Source organism: Nyctibius grandis, chromosome 7, assembly GCF_013368605.1.
Source record: "Nyctibius grandis isolate bNycGra1 chromosome 7, bNycGra1.pri, whole genome shotgun sequence".
Classification (NCBI taxonomy): Eukaryota; Metazoa; Chordata; class Aves; order Nyctibiiformes; family Nyctibiidae; genus Nyctibius; species Nyctibius grandis.
In genome coordinates, this window is record NC_090664.1 from 13,122,427 (window position 1) to 13,144,423 (window position 21,997).

At 39.4% G+C, this 21,997-nt stretch overlaps 1 protein-coding gene across 1 annotated transcript in view; it reads right to left on the reverse strand.

Moving 5' to 3' along the window:
* The window catches only part of RBMS3 (RNA binding motif single stranded interacting protein 3), a 740,391-nt gene that overhangs the window by 335,037 nt on the left and 383,357 nt on the right, over positions 1 to 21,997 (reverse strand).

The following is a 21,997-nucleotide window of genomic DNA, read 5'->3' on the forward strand; positions in this document are numbered from 1 at the left end:
GGATTTTAGGCCATCAGCACTAATAAAGAGATTTCTTTGGTTAAATTAAGTACGTTTGCTTAAATTTATTTTTTTTCATTTTTAGCTGCCAAACAAAGCGTCTTTTAATACAGATGGACAAGATTCCTCCAGGATTAACAAAAATGTAGGAATTATGGTCATTTTTTTACATGCATGCACACACAACTGTGCTCATGTGTGCATCCGTGCCTGCGCATATACACTCTAAACTTCTGGTTTGGATAAACAGAAGTTTTGAGGTTTATGTGCATTTCCTAGCTCTTTCCAAGATGAATGTTAATACTTATTTGAATTTATATCGCCTCCGATAGATAATACGGCACTGCACTGCAATTTGATAGACAGCATGATGAGGAGGGAATTCGGGCACATACAACTTGTTGCATTAAGCCACTAGACCATAAAATAGGTATCTGTCTTTACCTCACAGAGGTTAAGACTACAGATGCAGACTTAATAGTAAGTATTACAAAACTCTGGTAAAAGATCACAGAAGATGACATTTATGACTGAATATAAGACTTCAGGAGAATAAGGAAAATAATTTTATTTCTCAAGTCACTGATACATCTTAGTCTCTGCTTCACTGAAGAGAAGGTCCTCTAAAATGTCCTTTCCCAGATTTTTTAAAAAAGTATTACTGGTACTCTGATAGATTGGGCTTTCATTTGAAAGACTTTTCCATGGAATGCAACTTTCACCATCAATGAAGGACGTATTACTATAAGAAATTATAATAAAATTGTATCTTCTAATGGCAAAGCAACACCCATGGAAAATAACCAACAGTTCATCACTTACAAACTACCGAAATGTATGGCAGACTGATTTTTATTTGGTTAATCTTTATTAAGAGCAATATAAATTTGGTGTAAGTGACTTCTACTTGAAGTCCAGAAACATGGATGTAGAAGACCTTGCTGCAATTCCCTTTCCCTCAGGAGGAAACCCATGTCTCCTACTATACATAAAAGTACTCTAAGGGCAGCTAGAGCACTGTACCACATATTCAAGGCCATGCTCTTCTCTGTCCTACCAGTCTGTAAACATATGCAGTAAACTAGGAAAAAAAAAAAAAAGAAAAAAGGAAAAGACGACAAAAAAAAAACAAAAGGCAGGGAGCCAAAGAGGGAATGGTACCATCACTCATGGGGGAAAAGGGACCTTTGGGTTTCAGTCTGGGACCCAGCAAACAAATATCTCATGAAGGGGGAGCAGCACCAACTGGAAAGACTGGGAACAGCCTGTCCAAACATAGTCTTTGGTACCAGCAAAGATGATTTGCGGCAATTTTGTGCCTGACAAAGTTCTCAGCTGAAGTTTCCGCACTGTGGGTGACATGTAACTACTCAGCTTTAGATAAAGGCCACTGTCTCTCCGTCTCTCTTTACTCTGTTTTTGTGACTGATGCAAAGTGAGACGATTCCATTTCACTGTTTTTCCCTTCCCTAAGAACATGCAAAAGCATTTGTTTCCATTGGACTTTCGTTTTGGGGAGGAAAAGCATGCTTTATTTTGTTCTACTTCAGACTGTAACCAGTCAGGAGGAGGGCAAACTGACCTAAAGGCATTAATAGTTTGTGCAATCTAAGTTGAGCCCTAATTCAGCCATCTTTTAGGAATCAAAAAAAAAAAACTGTACAAGCCTTCCTCCCCTCCACACACACCTCTTTTTTTGCTGGCTCTGTAGACAGGCAGGATTTTGTGCTCTGAAGGCAGGCATAATCCATTGCACACTCCATCATGATGAGTACATGGGCAGGTAGTTGTGGGTCTATTTTGCCACAGCGAGCTCCACTCCAAACACATACATAACAGATTTAATGTTAGTCATGAGAACTTGCATACTTTTCTAACCTCAGGTGTTTCCAGAATTGGGGCCTTTATACTCACTTATGTTCCACTTAATTTTATAATTCTTCATGGTAATACCTGAAGTTGACTTTGGCCTCAAAGACATTAGAGCACATATCTTAAGAAGGCAAAGTCAAATTCTCTGCCAATGTGATTTATGGTTGTTCAGTGGGCCAACTTACCCAGCAGGAAATTTGGCCTGTGTGGTGCATCTTCATTTATTTGATTTACTCAGATTTAAAATCAAATACATGAAAAACATGCAAAAACATGCCTATCTCGTACAGTAAAGGGCCTCTGACAGATATATGGAAACAGAATCCAACAAAAATCAGCAGCTAACCCACAACAACCTCAAATAAAACACAACTCCTACCTAAACTTCCGCCAACAAAAACTAACACCCAGCCTTCATTTCAGTCCAGCCACTCCTAATGAATTGATGTGTTGTTTCATCCAAGTCACGTGAGAGCTAAAAGTTAACGTTTCTTGCCAGCAGAGACAGGCATTTGTGGTTCCACTGCTTTTATTACAGATTTCCCGGAGTTATTTGCTACATACTGTGATCCTGCAAACATTTAGTCACACTAGAGATTTTACTCACAGAAGTAATTCTGTTCAGTTCAGAAGAGGTTTCCTCCCGCACATAAAGTTACGTGCACACCTTCACATTTGCAAAAACAGACATCAGAGTGGTAAGAGGCACCACAGTAACAAACACTGTTATAGGCAATTAGCCATATGCAGGCGATTTAATCTACTGCTATAAACCTTGAGCGCTAGCACAGGAAAGTAATTGGAATTAATTTGGACACTGTTTTCCTAAATATTTCAAGTAATTATTTTACAGTAATCAGAACATCAGTTCTGATGAAGAATGTCAGTTTGCACGCTGCATGAAATCAGGAAGGTATTTTGTTCCTACAAACGTAGTCATATTTCCTTCTTGCATGTGTGGAGAGTGGTATTAAGTTACGTCTCCTCTCCAAAGCTGTTTGGATTCCTGTTTGTGTGACCTTTAATTGTGATTTGATTCACTCAGAAGTACCAAAAATGTATTCTTCAATAAGAACACCCACAGAAATAAGGATAAAGTGCATCACAAGAGCCAGCCTCTTGTTTTCTTATATTAAAAATCAACAGCCTGCACACCTCTGTTCTACAAACTATTGATATAATTAATGTAAAAAATACCAGGTATGGTTTGCTTGTCGTGAGAAAACATGAGCACCATTTAATTTCCTCCTGAGTTACAGTACATTAAGGTATTGTTTCAAAGATTTTGAATGAAAAATTCCGGTTCAAAAAAGATAATTGTGGACTTGAGTTCATCTCAATGCCTTATTATCAACCCTTCAACATAATGACTGTATCATTCAGGATAACCTCCTGCATCACAGTATCCAAGGGTATAGATGTAATGAATCTGTGAGCTGGCTACCTCAAGAATGTGTTTACTGAACATCTGAACTGAAATCGCTATTCAGAAGATTTCCAGACATACATGTGTTGTTTTTCATTACATTCTTCCCGAAGTGTTATCTAAATGCATAGTAAGCATAAATAAAATTGTTCACGTTTTGTTTTATGTCCTTTTAATCCCTTAGATTCAATTATGCTTTTAATGTTTTTCCATGCAATAATTTTCTTTTAAAACCAGGTGAACAGATATTTGAAAGAGCTTCCATGTCAGAAGCAGCTACACAGACTAGGACTTCAGCTCATTAAAGAAGGACCCATGCACTGAGATGGTGACTAGTCATTTCTCATAATACATAAGACTGCCAAGAAAATTATAAGGTCTAAAAACTGCAGAAGGTGGTACCTCCCCAGAATGGAGAGTTACTTGTGGAACTCATTGCCACAGGCCGCGCTAATGCCCCACAGATCGCATCTTTACAAAAAGCTATCAGATGGCTTCTAGGATTGAAAATCTGTCACGAAATTAAAAGCAAAGACACATTTGTGGCCCTAGAAGTCACATACTGCCAGAAACTTGGAGAGGATACCAGAGTAGTATCATTGCATATTGTCCCTGTTTTAACACCAGGCACCCCCACAGCTGCCCTAACAAATTCCTGTCTAACTCAGCCCAGCCGTTCTTACTTTCCAAGAGAACATTAAATTGGGGGTGAAAATACCTTCTTACAAACATAAACATTTTTACCTTCTCTTGTATATATTGGTTTGGGGTAAAACTGTTCAGGTCATCTGATATCCACCATTAAAATCACAAAGGTCACTTAAAAACGCTTCACTTAACAAATGGCGGTAACACACACCGTGTCACATGGAGGACAGGACTAAGGGAAGATCCCATGGTGCTGTGCACAGAGAAACAATATCCCCGCTCAGTCCCAGCTACAGAGCTATGTCAAAAACCACTCTCAGGACCCCCATCCCATTGCACCCCACATTTTCTGACCTCTAAGCAGACTTGAGAAAGACATAGACAATGCAAAATAAACTCTTAACGTGCATCAAAGTTGCAGTATCAATAGATCATTTCAAGAGCTTGCAGGCAAGCGGTCGATCAGCATTTACACTGCAGACAAAGTTCGACCTGGTCGTTCCCGGGAAGTTATTTGATAACTGCTGTTAAAATGGAGATAGTTCCTGAAGGAAGCACTTCAGCTGCAAGTGATATCACTTGCAAGATGCAGGAAGCTTTTCCACTACCCACGCTGATCCCAAACCAATGTGAATTTGCTGTCTCATGGCACACAAAGGGTTCAAGCCATTTCTGCTTCTGCCTGTGGGACATCAGGGTTGCAGGGGAAGGCAAGTGGGTGACCAGGGTTAGGAGGGAAGTGAGGTTCAGCTGGGGACTATCTCAGTGCAGAAGAACCAGGCATCCCCCATCAGGGTGCTGGCAGGCAATACGTCAAGGTGGGAAGCCTGCTGAGGGACAGCCACCATCAAGAGCCACTGGGTCAAAGAAGGTATTTCCTGGGAGAGCAGTCTGGTCGGGGCCACTCAAGCTTTTCAGCTTTTCCATGGCATTATGGAAACTAAAAGCCTCAGGATAGGTACATCTTATTTTGTCATTCAAGGCAGCCTTTGGGCTGGCCACCACTAGTCCTGTAATGTAAAACAGCCATCGGACTGGACAGGGCCGAGTCTCTCACCGCTCACCCGACTCAGTGCTACACGCACGCTGCTGTCCTCTTCTACAAGGTGGTAGGTGCACAGACACGTACAAAACACAGCTTTTGCCCAATTCCAGTTACTGCTCGTATGTTTTAAATAAACATGAAACTTGGGATTTAAACCCAAGTAACCGGTGTACAAAATTCTTGCCTGCTTAGCTAAACCAATGGAGTTACCAGGTAATTTCCAAGTTGAAAGCTTAATAATTATATCCCCAGCATTAGGGTTCACTCAAGGCCTCACGCATTGCTCAGAGCACAATTCACCCAACTGAAAACAGTCTGCATTTCTGGGCATTTAGGTAATATACGCTTTTATCTCAGGAACTTTTTGTGCTGGGATCAATTTGACCAGCAGTAATTGGATTTAGATAAGCAACTCTCAGACTCTTTCATTCTTATGAATTAATATATAAATAGCATAACTGGGTTTATTTTGTTTAAAGCAGACTCTATTAGGAAAATCATGGATTTCAGGAGAATAAAAAAGCCCACATTATGAAGGCCTAAAGAACAGAAGGAACTGCTATTGATTTTCTCGGAGAGATGTTATTCCTATAATACACTGCCACATGAACTTAAGACATCCAAATACCCACAAAAGGGAAATTCACTCAAAAAGAAAACTGATTTGCATGATGATTTCTGGGCATTTCATCCACTGCATGACATTTTTAATGCTTGTACTTTTTCTCAAAAATACAACACGTTACTATTCTATCCATTAACAAAGACTGAGCTGCTTTGTTGTTGTTTCTCTATATAATATTATTTTTAATTTAAAGAAGGAAAAGTTAAGACTAAATTCTTTTACTCACACAAAGTTACAACAACAAAATTCATGCTGTTCAGAGCACCTTTTATTTTCACAAACCAGTGCATGGCTTGGGGAACAAACAGATGAAGGTAGTTGCAGGGAACCTACAATGTAGTGGATTAACAAGACCATCCTTCTGTAAGAGTTTAACATTCAGCTGCTCTGCCTTCTCCACTTACTTCAGTCTGGCTGTCAAGTTTATAAAAATCATTCCTTCATTAAACATAATACAAGTTAGTACAGTAATTTAGAGTAACAACTTGTCCAAGAGTTTCAAAAACACCACAAAAAAAGGGAGGAGGGCTTCTTAAATCCTTTGGTTGTACATCTAAAACAGTCCTGGACTTTCAGAAGGGCTCTTGAGTCATTAGTACTGAATTCTGTAAGGGCAGGTGCTGCTCAGCAATTTTGAAGCTCAGGCTATGTATTTCTGTTCTAATAACAGAGTTAGGGGTCCAATTTTAAGCAGACAGTAATGAATACTGTAGCATCTATGAGGAGTGAATTTTCAAGTGAATGTAAGCTGATTAACCACTGAAAGAATGTATGCATATTCAATAATATCTTCTGGTAAGGATATTTACTACTAAGTGTGCAGTGATTTGACTCATACATAGGCCTATTATTCACCATCACCCCATGTCCACTAAAAACGTATTTTTAAGAAGCATCAGAGAAAGAAAAAAGCTACAAAAAACATAAAATAACTATAGGCATGTGTCTATGAACATTATTATTGCTTTAGACAAATAAGACCCAAGACCATACCATTCTCTTGAACAACAGCTCCATGTTAAGAGGAGCTAACAGAATCTAAAAGTCCACTTCAGATTATGGATCATGCCATTTACTTTACACTGCATTTACAGAAATCCTGCTTTCCAGAAGAAGATGCAAGCATCATTTAGCTCAAATCATGGGGCTCTAATACAGCCCCGGAGCAGCTGTGCTAGGTTCTTTGGTGTTCTTTTATTGAAGAATACGGAAAACTCAGTTCTTTCAGTGAAGCATGCTTCCTGTAAAATTTCAACAACCTAGGGTGGAGAATACTGTAAATAAACCTCTTAAAATGTGTTTAGAAACACCAAAAACCAAAAAATTCCTCTACTCTTAAAATGCTAGCTTTCATTTCCAGCAACCCTAAAATATTCTGCTGTTAAAGCACAGGAAGGCATCACATCTTCATCTTCACTAAAACGATAAAGGCGTATCACATTCAAGTTAGAAATGTATTTACAAGACAACACAGATATTTACCAAGAAAGAGAGAGTCATATTTCCTATTCAAACCAATTTGCATTAATCTTCTTAAACATTATATGCACATACACCTCTGGAAAAAGTCCCATATAAAAGTGTACAGGCTCTGGAGACTTACTGTAATTTTTTTCAGTACTTCAGAAATTAAGCCAGGTAAAACAGAAGTCAAAGTAAAATAAATTTAAACAGATACTACATTTCTGGAAATATAAAGAACTTGAACTTTCAGACCTGTAAAAAGTATTTCACTTTAGTAGTTCAAAGGTAACTTTTCTTGTAGCCTTGTTCCCTTCCTTGCCAAAATAAGAAAAAAGATTTTTTGTCTGCATGTAAATGAAATTAAGTGGCTTGATCCAACACTTGCAGAAATCAAAGGCTATTTTTTCATTGCCTTCAGTAGGTACAAGCTCAAATCCTATTCACGGTGCTTATAATAAGGCTACAGATTTGTCACACTCTTGATACCCATGACAGAACAAAATGCCACTTACTAAAGTGGCACTCCTCATAAAAGCCTGACATTTTACAGTGTTTTTCCCCACTTTGTTGCAAGTAAGACACTTGGCTCTTAGTTGCAGTTTTTACTCTAAGCACTGTTTGTTCTGAATTAGTACTATATATTATATTCATATCCTATCTGTATGTTTGAATATTGAAGCTATTTAAGACTATTTAAAACATGATTACATTATTGTATATCATATTTAAATTAAAATTCAGATGTTTATATTTTTCCTTTGATAGAAAGCTATTTTTTTCCCTCACAGTTCTCTCATGACAAATAACCAGTGTTAATAATTAATTAGCAAAATATTCTACAGTTGCTAAATTAAGTATGGAAAACGAAATTCATGCACAAATTAATAACTGTGATTTCATGCAGAACACTTCAGCCCTTCTTCTGGGCCATCATTAAATCTTCAAATACTAATTATTCCATATTTTCAAGAATACAGATGTCTTAAAAAAATAAAATGCAACTTTTGTTTGCAGACACTTAGCAGTGCCACTAAATTTTCTGTATAATGATAGGATGCATTATTCGTAAGACAGCTTAGGGATCCGAAACCCTTCACAGAATGAGATGTGGTTTACTGTAGCCTGTCATAAATGATAATGCCAGGCATACCCTAACTGTTCAAAGAATGGGGTGGGAGGAAATAACAAAACATCCAAAACCTATCTTTTCTACTACAAAGACATTGCTCATCAGCATTGGAAGAAAAATTAAGCAGATCTTCAAACTTCAAGAATCTCCTTTATCCAGCAACTCAGTTATCTCAGATCTTCTGGAAATGACGCCCCCCACCCAACATATCATTCCTGTGTTTACTTTGTATGTTCTTGCATGCGGTGCTGTCTTGTATCCGATTTCTCATTCACAGTCTTGCTTACTTACGGAGGATTCGTTGTTAAATTACAGTTGGTATGAACCAGCATGCCAGCATACCATGATATTAATCTCTAACGTATTCAATCATTTAACAATAGCCTCATTATTCAAGGGGACTCAGAGCATTCAGTTTGGGCAGATTTTCTGACATTTCACTAAAACAATTTACTCTTAAAAGAATTCTGTGACTACAACATATTGTAAAATGCATATATGTCTCAATCAGTTGGTAACTCTCTAATAACAGCCAAGAAAAGAAAATGAATTAAAAAGAAAAGGAATTAAAGAAAAAAGCAAGAACTCCAGCTACCACCAGGGACCGTGAACTCAAACTGATAATTTAAAGCTAAAGCATTTTATAGAGTTCACACAGAGGCCATTTGAATCATATGTGTGAGTGAGACTTCTTGAGTTCACAGAGCTCCCATTTCATTATTTACAAATTAGAAAAATCCAGGTACTTGGGGTGTCTTTGGAAACAACTGAGTTTTGAGAGGAATGGTTTCTTATGATTTTTACATTGCTAAATACATATTTCAGGAACTACATCACAGAATTGCTTCTTTTTCTTCAATATATTTATTTTAATCCTTTTATTTCCAGGGCTGGAATGTCACAGTTGTATTCGTTTTCCAAAGGCCAAACTTTGACAAAAGTGGTGCAGAGGAGCATATTTTTCACTGCCTGAAATTTTCCAGGAGAAACTACAAGAGTATGGATTTGGATTTTCATAATTACATGGACAAAAGTGCATGCTCCTTCCCCAGGACTGGGACAGAATACCTCTGGTTTTGAGTTTTGAGTTTTGAGTTTAACTCCAACAAGTACGTTCTTAAAAGCAAAGATTTTTTTGTCCATTTATTTGGGCAAATCTGTTAACATAAAGACAGCCTCAGGACAGGGTCTGGAAATGGATTCGATAAGCTATTTGTCCACAATATTTGTAAATACTCATGCACATGTACAACTTCAAGCATGCAAGAAGCCCAGCTGAACTTACAACAGGACGATCCACATTTCTCGAGGTTAAAGCATGTTTTTAGGCTCATAAATTGATGTGCTTGTTTGGTGTGGTCCTCCCTACAGCCCCGATACAGTAAACAGACTTACACAGGACACGTAAGTGCATGTTTCAAGCCAGTGAGTGCTTTGCTTTCCTCACTGCAAGGCCCATAACTACTACAGTAATTAGTTTTAAGAGGACAAATCTCTTCTTGCAGGTAACTCACCACAACTCCTAGACCAGGGTCCCAAAGCAGGTATTCTCCAAAATCTTTTCTTAAGTGACAGCTTTGTCAACAACAAAATTCAAACTAAACAAACCTGCCGAGCACGCAATATAAATACATTAATTTATGAATTGTGTGTTAGTTTTTCTATGTTTTCAAAATGCTTTAAAAACCTGCAAGTAAATACAGCATTAAATGAAGAGTCACTAGTTACAAAAACGCATTTACAGGTTTAAAAAGATATTTCATTTAGAGGCCTTGTCTATTATATAAATAATTCTTTATTCTTTATTGTCCAAAAAAAGATGGACATAATTGAACGTATTAGCCTCACTGTGTCAGCCTGGTAAATAAATATCTTCGGAGAGGGAAGTCTTATTAAAAACTATGCTTTGGATCATGCTCTTGGTTTCCAGAAACGTGGATGCCTTCCTGGGTCCAATGGGCTGGCCCAATTTACACCAATGGAGCAGCTGACCCATTATTTTCTGTCTCTGAGCGTTGAAGTTACACTTTAAGATAACATCAAGGGGCACGACATATGGTGTAATTAGCACCTCTTGTAGCTCTCTGCTTGTCAGTCAGAACTTCTGAGAACCAATGAGCCTAAGACAAACAAAATCTTAGTCAACCAAAAACTCCTCACTCGGGCTTTGTGCCAGCTGCTCTCACTGGACACTTTGGCCATGAGTCTCCTACAAAAGAAAAGCCAACATTGGCAATTGCTGTGCTCTGCTGTGGTTCAGCTTGCACCCAGAAACAGCCAATGTGGACCAGGAAGGGGTTAGATAAGCCATAGGATTCACTAAATAAATACATTCTTTATACACTTAAGTGTCTTCTGTCCTTAGAAGGACACTTGGTTGGTCCTGCCAGGCAGAATCCTGGATGCATAGCTATGAAAAAAGATGTGCTTTGTAGCCCGTCCTTTCTGAAATATACATGGGCAAATTTGGAGGAAGGAGCAGGAATTTAAATATTTTATGTTTCTGCTGAGAAATTTTACCCCAGGAACAAAAGACTCTCTGAAAAACACAGTGAGCACATCTTGAAATCTGATCAGTAACACTGGATTTGGAAGCAAATTAGCTTCAGTTGCTTGGGAGCCCTCAAGAAAAGACTTTTGTATATTACTGGCTTCAGATATCTTCAAATAAACTAATTAAATAAGATACAATCCTCAAGCCATATAAAGATACACATGGAAAAACAGATCTCATTCTGAGTATTGGGCATACTTAGTGAGAGAGAAAACTGTGATTCACTGGGATAAACCCACAATTCTTCCTTTAACTGGCCAAGGAGTATAGTACTGACAATTCTATTGCTCTTTAATACACCAAAAAAGTTATGAAATTAACTTTTGGTATTAAAAAATAAGGAAGAAATAAATACATTTGAAATATCCTTTTCTTTTGCTTATATATTTCAAGCCTTTGTGATAGACTCAGGTTGTATTTTCATGCCTCTATAGCCATGAAGGAGAGAAACCTACATTTTTTTAAAAAATGAAAGCTGAGGCTCCCATCTTATCACATGCCTCAGGATCTAAAGGTTTAAGAAACAAATATTGTGAACCATGCAATAAACTTCTGAGGGTGGCAACACCAAGGGCAACATCTTCATCAAATACTAGAGAACATCCTCAGCTAGGGAAAACAAACTGCTTGGCAGCTGCATGTTTTGGCTCCCAGAAAACAACCTTGCAAAGAAAAAAAAAAGAAATAAAATAATAACAATGAACAAATCCACTCTGTGTTCTATCCCCCGCTTTATAAAAAGAAATGGATTTAAAGATGTATGCAAACCCCAGTGCTGACACTGCTCACTTTACTACTGCCATCACACACATAAACAGTAAGTATATCCTATACAGATAAATTCTATTCCAACAGCCAAAATATAATCTGTCAAATGCGCTGGGTTCAAAAATTAATAACACAAAATTTACCATGATCACCTCTATTGGCAAGCTGACTGCTTTTTGAACATCCCATCAGAAGCAGTGAAAGCACAAAACCAATGTAAAAAGGACACAGTCTTCATGGAGTAAAAAAGACATTCTACAAGAAACACGAGCTACAATCTGCAAATATTTACAACTATGAACAACTGAATTCATACTCTGGACAGTCCTGAATGCACCCAGTGGCCAAATCTCATAAACCAAGCACTTGCACTATCAGGTCATGTATTTACGCATTCCTGAAACATCTTATTCATCAAGAGCATTTGCACCCTTTCCTCCCACTTACTCAGACCATGGGAGTTTCCAACCCTTTCCCTTTCTACTGTTCAAGAAAGGAAGTTCTGAAAAGACCAACATCTTGAATAAGAAGCCAAAGCAAAAGAGAAGGCCCACTTCAGCTATTCATTTCCCGTATGCCTCTGTCCTTCACTTTCTTTGGGCTTGCTCCAGAGACCACTGAGATCAAGAGAAAGACCTGTGGATTTGCCCTGTTCTGCTATTTCTGAGAGCCATTAAATGTTACTCAATGTGCAACATTCCATTTTGTAAGACAATTTCCTAAGTTCAGACTTCAGTTTCTTTTTGATTCCCACATTCTCAGGACAACAGCTCCTTTGTTCAAGCTTCCATGTTTATGGGAATGTTATCTTATCTCTGGTTTAGCCTTTAATATTGAGCAGAGTCAGAAAAGAATCATCCTCTTGTTTGAGATTTAAAGATTTATGTCTGCTTACTTTTTTAAGATACATAAACATACAAACATACTTACAAAGTCTAAACAAATTTACTCTTATTAGAGCAGTTATCTGAACGATGATATTTAACATCAGTTACAGTTTAGTTCCCTTATCTCCCCTGTGAAATAGTTTTTTCAAAATCTGGTACGAGAGAAAAATGACAGCATCTGAGGGAAAACAAGCTTTCCCCAGACTGTCTGCAAAGGAGAGCAAGGTGGAGCAGCAAGGTTTAAGGAGCAGGAAATGAGCAGCAAAGGAGAGTGAGAAGCAAACCATTACAGTGTGGGGGAAGACTTTCATAGCCACTGGGCCACTCAAAATTGAGAAAAACACTCAGTGCCACAGCCAAACTCCGTGATTCAGAGAAGAGACACAAACGTGTATGTCCTGGTTTGGCCTAAACCAGACCAATTTTCCTTTCAGTGATTTTTACTTTCAAATAAGTTTCTTCTAAGTAACTGCATTTTCTGAAACTAACTGCATGTTTTGCAGACAGTGTCTAGGACTGATAATGCTCAAAGTTTATAGTTATCACTGAGGCACCGGTAGGGATGTTATGCAGAAAGGCTCTTGCTGTACTTATTCCTAGAGAACCCAACATCACTGCTAAATTCCTCACTGATTATGAGCAAAAAGCCGCATGAGGCTCACACCTGCAGGGAGGAGCGGACAGGGCAGGTGACCCAAAATTGACCAACGAGGGTATCCCATCCCATACACATCATTCTCAGTATAAAGCGGGGGGATCACGAGGGTCTCGCCCCTTTCTGGTATGGCTGGTGTCCAAGGAGGACTCTATCCATTTTCCTGCTGCCCCCGATCCCGATCCGTGCATCCCTGAATCCAGCTCTCGACCGTCACTGGGCCCAGCCTGGGCCTTCCCGGAGCCTGCCCTGCAGTGCCGGGGGTGACGTGACCAACATCCAGGGAGCTCAGTCTTGGTTTGTATATATTTGATTATTTCTATTATTATTATTATACTTTTTTTCATTATTATAGTTCATTAAAACTGTTTTAACTTTCCAACCCATAAGTCTCTCTCCCTTTTCCCTTTCCCTTCCCCTTCTGGCGGGGGGAAGTTAACAGAGAGCGTCTGCCACCGGTTTAATAGCCAGCCCAGCCTTAAACCGTGACAGTGTAAGAGTGGAGAATGACAGAAGAAAAACGTGCTTTAAAAAATAATCACCATTTGTCTAAACCCCAGGCAGTCTTCTCCCCAACCGCCCCATGTCCCTCATCCCAGAGCTCCTCCAGAAGGCCATTCTCTCTCCCATCTCTCAGATTAGCATGTTCAAGACCTGCTCAATTTTGACAGGGGGGGGAAAAAATCCACCTTGAACAGAAAGCCTTTTGAGTCTTTCCTCACTTTTGAAGCCTTTGTATTTTTTAATCCCTGCTCTGCCAATTTTGTCTCCCCTTTCCCCCCTCCCCTTCAGTGGAAATTTTCTACTTTTTACAAGCCCGACTCACTGCAGAAAATTGATTTCCCCTAGGATACAGCCATCCTACTGTTCTATGCATGGTCATTAATGACCATCCTGTTCACCACAGAGACAGACACGGCGGCACTCCTCCCCAGCTCCTTAGCACAGAAAGTACACAAGGGGAAAATCAGAACAACCTCAGAGCTTAACCATACCAAGAGTTCATCATCTCCAGAAAATACAATACAAAATCTTCAAATGAGCTATTATGAGAATAAAATAATTCTTGCTGGTTTCTGTCACTCTTTACTTCCGCTGCACTAGATTAAAATTTTTAAATCTCTGCCAAATAACAACCATCACGTAGCTCCCTCTCTCCCAGAGCCACGTGGGAATGAACTCTAAATCAAACGTGACTTGAACTCATGTTGGTTTTACTTGGGCACCGCTATCAGGCTATCCAAGGGCAGAATGCATTTCAGCACAGCCTGCAAAACCTGCCTGAAGATGTGAGAAAATATCCGTGTGCTGCACCCTTTGCTGTTTTAGCTGCTTTACAAGCAGTGTACCTGCTGGCTTCACCATCTCTGGGAGATCTGCAGTCTCATGTTTGATTGTAGTGAAGTCCCATCTCTGAAGTGACAGACAATTCTTCCCCTTAGTTCTTGCTGGCTCTGATGCCAATGGGTAAAATAAAATGATTTTACCCACAAAACAGCTTAAGCCTTCTCTATGAACATCTTGTGGATAGACTGTACATTGACTCCCTGCCTCCTGCTTGACCCATGGGGTCCTTGCAAGAACTTCCCCTTGTCCCTGCTGGTACAGGGAGGTACAACTGAGGACTGGATGCCATGAGGAAGAAGATGGGGTAGTCAGCACTTTTTCTTCCATTTCCAACCAGGAATTTTTATGTGATGAAGTTAATCTTGCTTACTGAGTTCTACTTTCAGCAGGACCAAAAATGAAGAAAAATATGAATAAGGCCCAAAGATGGGTATAGAGCTTTTTTTTTTTAGTATAATTCAGCTTAGTTCCAGTGAATTTATCTCAAATAAATAGGAGCAGTGTCTTTAAATCAAAAGGTAAATTTAGAACAAAACAAAATCTTTTTAGTGACTGTTGAACAGAAAAAAAACAACCCTAAAAATTAGTTCTGAAATTGAGAGAGGGGGTTAGCTACTGAACTGCAACATGGTCTGAAAAAAATCAACACAGCTAACACCTGATGCAGTACTTCAGAAATGCTGGGGTGGATATAAAGTGCCCAAGCCAAGAAATTAATATTTAAAGTTCACATTGTCTAGCTGTGCTCTGTAAATTGTGCCAGGATTTCTTTCTATAATTCTCACTAACGCTGGCTGATGTTAGCTGAGGAAATCCTCTGCAGACAAACAGGACAATCCACCCCACTGTAGGTTCCATAAAATCACACACTCTGTGGAAATTTCCAAATACCTCAGCACAAAATGGGTGAGTTAAGGATAAAGTTTCAAGCCTAAACTCCATAATTTCCTGTCTTTTGCTAGTCTACACAGCTCTTTAATGTTATGTTAATATCATTTTTGTGGGTGTGATTGAATTACCCGTCGCTCTTGATGCCAGCATTAGTGGATTTCTGTGTAATAGGAGAGCATGCTTTACTGCACATACTGTTACTAAATACTATTAAGCAGACCAGCTGCAGACCTCCTGATAGCAGGACTGGAGGGCTACCTCGTTAGGAGGTGATGAGCACTTTACTGCTGGCACACAGCCTGAATCCCACCAGCCCTCAGCATGTCAAACTTGCCCCGATGTCCCCACCAGACAGCCTGCCGTAGCAGGTCCCCTGGCCGAAAAAATGCCCAGCCCCGGGAATCTGCTGAGAGTGCTGAGATCCCTCTTGCAGGCTCAACATCCCAAGTCCTACACAGTGCTGCCGTGACTTGGCAGTCTGAAAAGACAGAGATGTATTTACTTGGCGACATTTCGACTCCAGGTGCAACGGAGGGCTGCTAAATTCTCCTCTGAGAGCGTGCCTCACACACTGGTGACAGCTACTAACTAGTGGCGCAGTACTTTAAAAATCCCTTTCAGGAGTCTTTGCGGAGAGATTAAAATGCCACGTGTCCGTGAGTTGCAACAATTCTAGGGCAGTCTCCGAAGGGAGATTTAACACAAGCTTTCTCGTCAATACTCTTGCACTGCTAACCAGCACCTGCTAAGCAAATGATGAGCCTAACTACTGTGCAAAAATATCCTTCTTTAGAGGAGGATTGCATTAGGGAAGAAAGCAGGAGTGGGGAAGCAGTGGAAAAAAGAATGAGGGAGGACAAGGAATTTAAGTCTGTTCCACATAGTTGGCTCAGCACACGCTAAACTGTACTGACAGACAACAACATCCAAGGAGTTGCAATGCATTCTTCTTGCTATTCCAACCCACCTCTTCCCCACAACGAAATGCCTCGTACGCTGGCTGGTAGAGCTATACTTACCCAGCACCAGTGGGACATTCAGCTGCTAGCGCTCGCCTAACAGCAGCCCCATGTCCCCAACGTACCATGGGAATAGTATGGCGGGGATACACCAAGGACAAGTAATGTGGTCTTGTGATTAAAAGAAATTCTTGTTTTTCTATATCTAAGTGTAGTAATAGCCAACAAACAAATGCAGGAACCTAACAAGAATTAACAACTGCTAATCCATGTTAAAACAAAGCCAGGTTTTTCTTACCATTCGCTGAAAATAGAGATGAAACAACTAGAAGTCCTAGAAGTGCTGATAGTATTTAATAGCTGTATCATTATAGCCTGTCTGCCATGTCTGTGAGACCTGCAATCAATCATGTCTTTAGTCCAATTCTTATGTTAGGCAATGAGCAAAATCATGGCATGAGTATACTGCCCTGGCTTTGATTTAAACTCCACCAATGACTTGGTCATATTACATTTCGTTCCACCATAGCCACCAGTTCTCCTTTCCGTTTAGAAGCAAGTGCTTTGAGTTAATTTTATTCTGAGAGTCAAGAGATTGCCCTATATGAACCCTTCAGCTCCTTTAACTGGCTGTATGTTTGTATATGTGATAGGAATTCATTTGTTATGCAGTTCATAAGGCACTTAATAAACTTTATATTGAAATATTTGTGCTAAATTATTGTAGAGTAATTAAAAAACTTCATAGCCATACTCCATTTAATAGACAATCCTAAATTTGATGTTGATTTAAGTAAAGCAGAGGGGATGAGAAACATAAGTAGTGAAATTAAGTTCTGCAAAATTAAGTTAGGTATGGCTTAGATCCAAATTCCTTACTTTTTAAAATAAGGCTTCAAGAGTGCTGCAGTTTTCTCATTCTGTGGGTTTTTGTTACTCAAAGCCAAGGATGGATAGACACCTGATTGACAATTAAAGGTAATCAAAACCTCAGAGGTGGAGAGATGAGCTCTGCTTCTGACATTGTGCCAGTACCACTGTACTGTGTTCTCCACAGAGTGCACATTGCACCTCCTTACACTCCTGCTAGAACACCACGGCAGCTTTTGAGCATTTCTCCTGCTTCGGAACATAGATGTTCCAGTGATACATTTCATCCACTTAAGGACACATACAAAGAGATATGGCTACATAAACTATACATAATAACAAATCTCCATATACGTGAGAAGAAAATTATTTCTAACCTCAAATAATTAGTTTTAAAAACATTTAAATGACCCCAGCAGTCCTTGATGTAATTATCCAAAGGCTGGAGAAAACTGTCTTATAATCAGAGACTTAAATAGCTCCATCTATTTTGATTATTAAAGAAAAAAGTCTGAAAAGTGACTTGATTATAGTGCATAAGTACATCTGGGAGGAGGACGGAGGGAGAGGGAGTCTGAAAGGTCCTTAATCTGATTACACCAAGAATCAACAGTTAAAAATCAACACCAGAAAGTTGATTTGGAAGAGGGTCAGAAATTCTGACCAGGGAATGTGGTTAACAGGAACAAACTGTTAGCAACAGCGGTAGGTTTGTTGTTGCTTTCATATCTTCAGATCCGGAGTGGATGTTTATCTGGAACATACTCTTTACGTCAAAATAAATTGCTATATTCAGTCCAGGAGCAAATAAGGGAAATTTAAGAACCTGAATCAACTAGAAAATAATGGTAAACCAACCCTTGGTCTCTTCTGGATCTTAAATTCTATGAATCTGTGAATTATTTTATCCCTTTTAATTACTAGTTCCCTACTATAAAGAAGCTAAAAAGTTAATGTTCTTCTTGAATCAGTGAATTACAGAAAATAATTGAAGTTTCATAATTGGATTATAACCCCAGGAGTATATGGAAATGCTGAACTGGGAAGTTGAAGTAAGGAAAGCATGTCTGTTTTCTTTTTTTTTATGTGATCACAAGGCAGTAATACCCATAAATGCTCCACTTATTACCTGTGTTACACTGAAACAATAACACGGCTGTGATCCTGCAATAACTGCTATTTGAACAGACTGCTGTGCTTCCATGGAGCTTATGTGAGGCTGAATGTCTGTTAGCAGAGAGCTTGTTTCAGAACAGGACCTATATTTCCACATTGCTGTTACCTTCATTATATTACTTGGAGTTGTCCCCAGAGCTGTAGCTAGGTACTTTCCAAAAGAACCAGAATCCAGAGGTCTACACTTTCCCTAGAGCTCATGATGGGGACACAGAAAATACACACCCAAAGAAAGAGAAAACCTTTTCAGGTCTCTGTCAGATCAACATCTTTTAAAAATGAGGCTGAAAACATTCCAGCTTTCCTGTCTCTGTTTTATAACGAGGCAGACATAAAACCTCTGACATAGTTGCAAAAATCCTAAGAAATTCCTTCTCTAGTGAACATCTTTTAAAAAAATTAAAGACTCTTCAGTTTTTAGCACAAATCTAGCAGCAGCACTTGTCATACAAATAATTCTGGGAAGTTACCAAATACTTGGAATGAAGGACATTGCATGCTGCATAGCACCGAGCTCTTGTCGATGCTTGTTCGGAATGGTATGGGAAAGTCTAGCAGCTGAACACAATGACATTTTTGGTTTTGTGCTGATAATATTCAATAGCTTTGCCACCAAAGTTGGCCTGCCACTTCCCCTTGTATAGAAATTACAGGCACGCTCTAAGGTTCTTGCCATTAGCTGGAAGCAGTGCCCGGGTTATTCCTGTTTTGGGGGGTGGCTTAAGCATAGCTGGTATTGTTTCCTTCCAGCAAAGCTTTAAGACAATGTATTTCTCAAACAGATCAGAACATTATCTGCGTCATACCTTCTAGAGAAAGGTTACAGAAACATTTCTGCTACACAAATGTCAGAACCTGAACAGAGTGTCCCCATCCTCTCCCGAAAGTCGGTGACTCCTAAGTAGTATAAACCACAATCCAGTCAGAGAACTTCCTACTTCCTCCTCTGCTCTCTGTGCATTTAATACAGCAATCGGTTCTGCTCTCCCACTGCTGCCATCAATTCTCAAAGGACAACAGATCAGAAAGACCCACTGAACTTGACACCACAGAATTTAGGAGAACAAATACCAAAAATGCAGACAAATCTAAAAGATGTGGATGAGCTTCAAAACAGAATAACCAAACACGACCAGAACTTTCATTGCCACTATTCTCATTAAAAAAAAAAAAACAACCATGACAACTCAAAGGACAGTAGTAAAGGAACCTTTGTCAAACCACCAGCATATCCATCAGCCTCCCGACTGGAAAGCAGAAACTGAGCATCAGAGTTTAACAGAACGCCTTGAGGGGCTGGAAAATTCAGACTGGCCAGAGTCCCATCGTCATGAAGGCCCTTCCACAGAGCAATACCCACATTACAAAAGTAGGCATTTGTCGGACCGACATGCATGGCACAGAGCCTGTCTCTCCTTTGGACAGTTTTTGGCCATGAGCATTTTCAGACTCTTAAATGCTTACATCAAGAAGGGGATGATAGCCTCATGGATGGATGGTGATGCCATGCTTGACTGTCTGCACACAAAATATGCTGGAGAAGTGGAGAAAGAAAGAGGACAAGGAAAGACTGGAAACACACACATCTCGGAACAGGTCAGAAGCAGCTCATTAAGTGTGTTTGCCCTCTTTCTATCTCAACACCCCTCCTGCAACAGTAAGCAAAACAAGTGGCTGTTACGGTCATGCCCTTCACACTAACACACAGAAGACTCAACATTTCTGTTATGAGCTCTCTGTTTTGTTGTGTGTTTTTTTTTTTTCCCCAAGGACTTTAATTAAAATTCATCAGAAGAAATGTTTTCTGCAGCAGTGTCTGAGAACACTGCCTCCTCCCCTATCTTCCATTAAATCAGGTTCATTCAACTTGAAAGGAGATGAGAAACTCTCACTGACACTGTCACACTCCAGTGAAAAGACGGGCACATTCAAAACAGAGGAGAGTGCAGGTGCTCATTTATTACTTTACACAGATTATTTTTCTGCCTTTCTTCCTGACAATGGGAACGTTCACATCCCAGATGGAGCTCTCTGTAGTGCTGTGGGCATTTGCTGACCTAGAGTTTTGTTTTCCCTGATGAAAGAAGCTAGGTAAGAGAAGAATGGGTTCATTGCCTACCGGGGCAACTTTAATGTTTGTTTTTAACAATGGAAGAGATTTGGAGATTATTTTAGTGGGGAATGAATATACAAATAATTTTTTAACGATGTCAGGTAGAGGAGAAAAAACCTGTGCACATCCATGCCCATATTTACACACTGCAAAGATGTAATGTTTACATAACTGACTGCAAAACTGCAAATCAACTGATTTCAGAAACCAAGGTGTCAATCAGATGAAATACATGTTCACTGCCTTGTACCATTTCGGACCCAGAGAGCAACCCCACAATGTTTCTAACAGCATTAACAAGCACCATCACTATGAAGATGTCTTCAATGCAAAAATTAACAGATCACATCTACGGCATTACGTTCCCCTGCTTTTACGTCTACTTTATGCATCCTTAATGTTCACCATTTGTTTCCTGATCAAAGGCATTTTAACCTAAAAATATTAACCTGAAATTAATTTCTTTTCCTTCTCCTGCCCCTTTTAATAAACTTTTAGGAAAAGTCCGTGATACAAAGAACTTGAAAAGAATACAGATTTCTCCAAGCTAACCTATCAGTGTGTTCTTCTCTGATCTGAACACACACATTAACAAATGAGAGGCACAAACTCATGTAGTTCCCTCATTGCTTTGAATCAGAATATTCAGTCCAGCAGGACACCTTGGCTATGCTTGGCCAACAGTACACCCTTCTTGGAACTTTACTTTCCCACTTTTACTTGGAATAACAAAGAAAATCTGGGGGGTTTGGAGGTTTGTTCTTTTCCCTCAAGTGTGGGCATTTCTTTGGTTCCCACAAAGACTGATCTCTTTTGGCAGATTTCAGAACCATTCACAGTTCTCATATTACCAGGATACACCAACCCAAAACATCTACTAAGATTTAAGCAGGAACTACTCTATATGATGCCACATGGTTCCTATGTGAGCTAATCCCACTGAATGAGCGCTCTCACCTTCATGCCCTTTCAGTCTCTGCTATATCACAGAGCAATGGTGTCAGCTGATACTAATTACAGGGGAGACGTAGATTACATGGTTCTGTTTGAAATAACATTTAAGCCATAGTGCACCTTGCTTTAACATACACAAAGTTACAGAACGCAGTAAATTCCTTTACGTCTCCAAAGATTACTTCTTAAAAATAGAGGCAGACACAGGCTAACACTCTACTCCTACATAAGTCTTGGGTTTTGTCTTCATCAGGGCCAGGATAAGAACATGAGTTTACACTGGGTACAAATTGGTCAGACTTCATTGTAAAACAAAGGATTTACTCCAGGCATTCTTTTGGTCTTTTTGGTTTTGAGCTCACTATGGGGATTTTATTTTGGTTAAGCTGTATTTTGAGTTCACATTAATTATTTTTAATTAACATTTTAATGCAGAAAAAAAAGGAAAGGAAGTGAACTTACTTCCCCCACACCTTCATTTCATTGGTTCTCATACAATATGGACTTCTTGTTATTTTCACAAAAATAAAAGGAAAATAAAAGTAGCCAGGAATGCCAAACTCTTGCTGCCTTAACACATGGCAGAAATGGCCATCATGAACTTGCTATAAAGC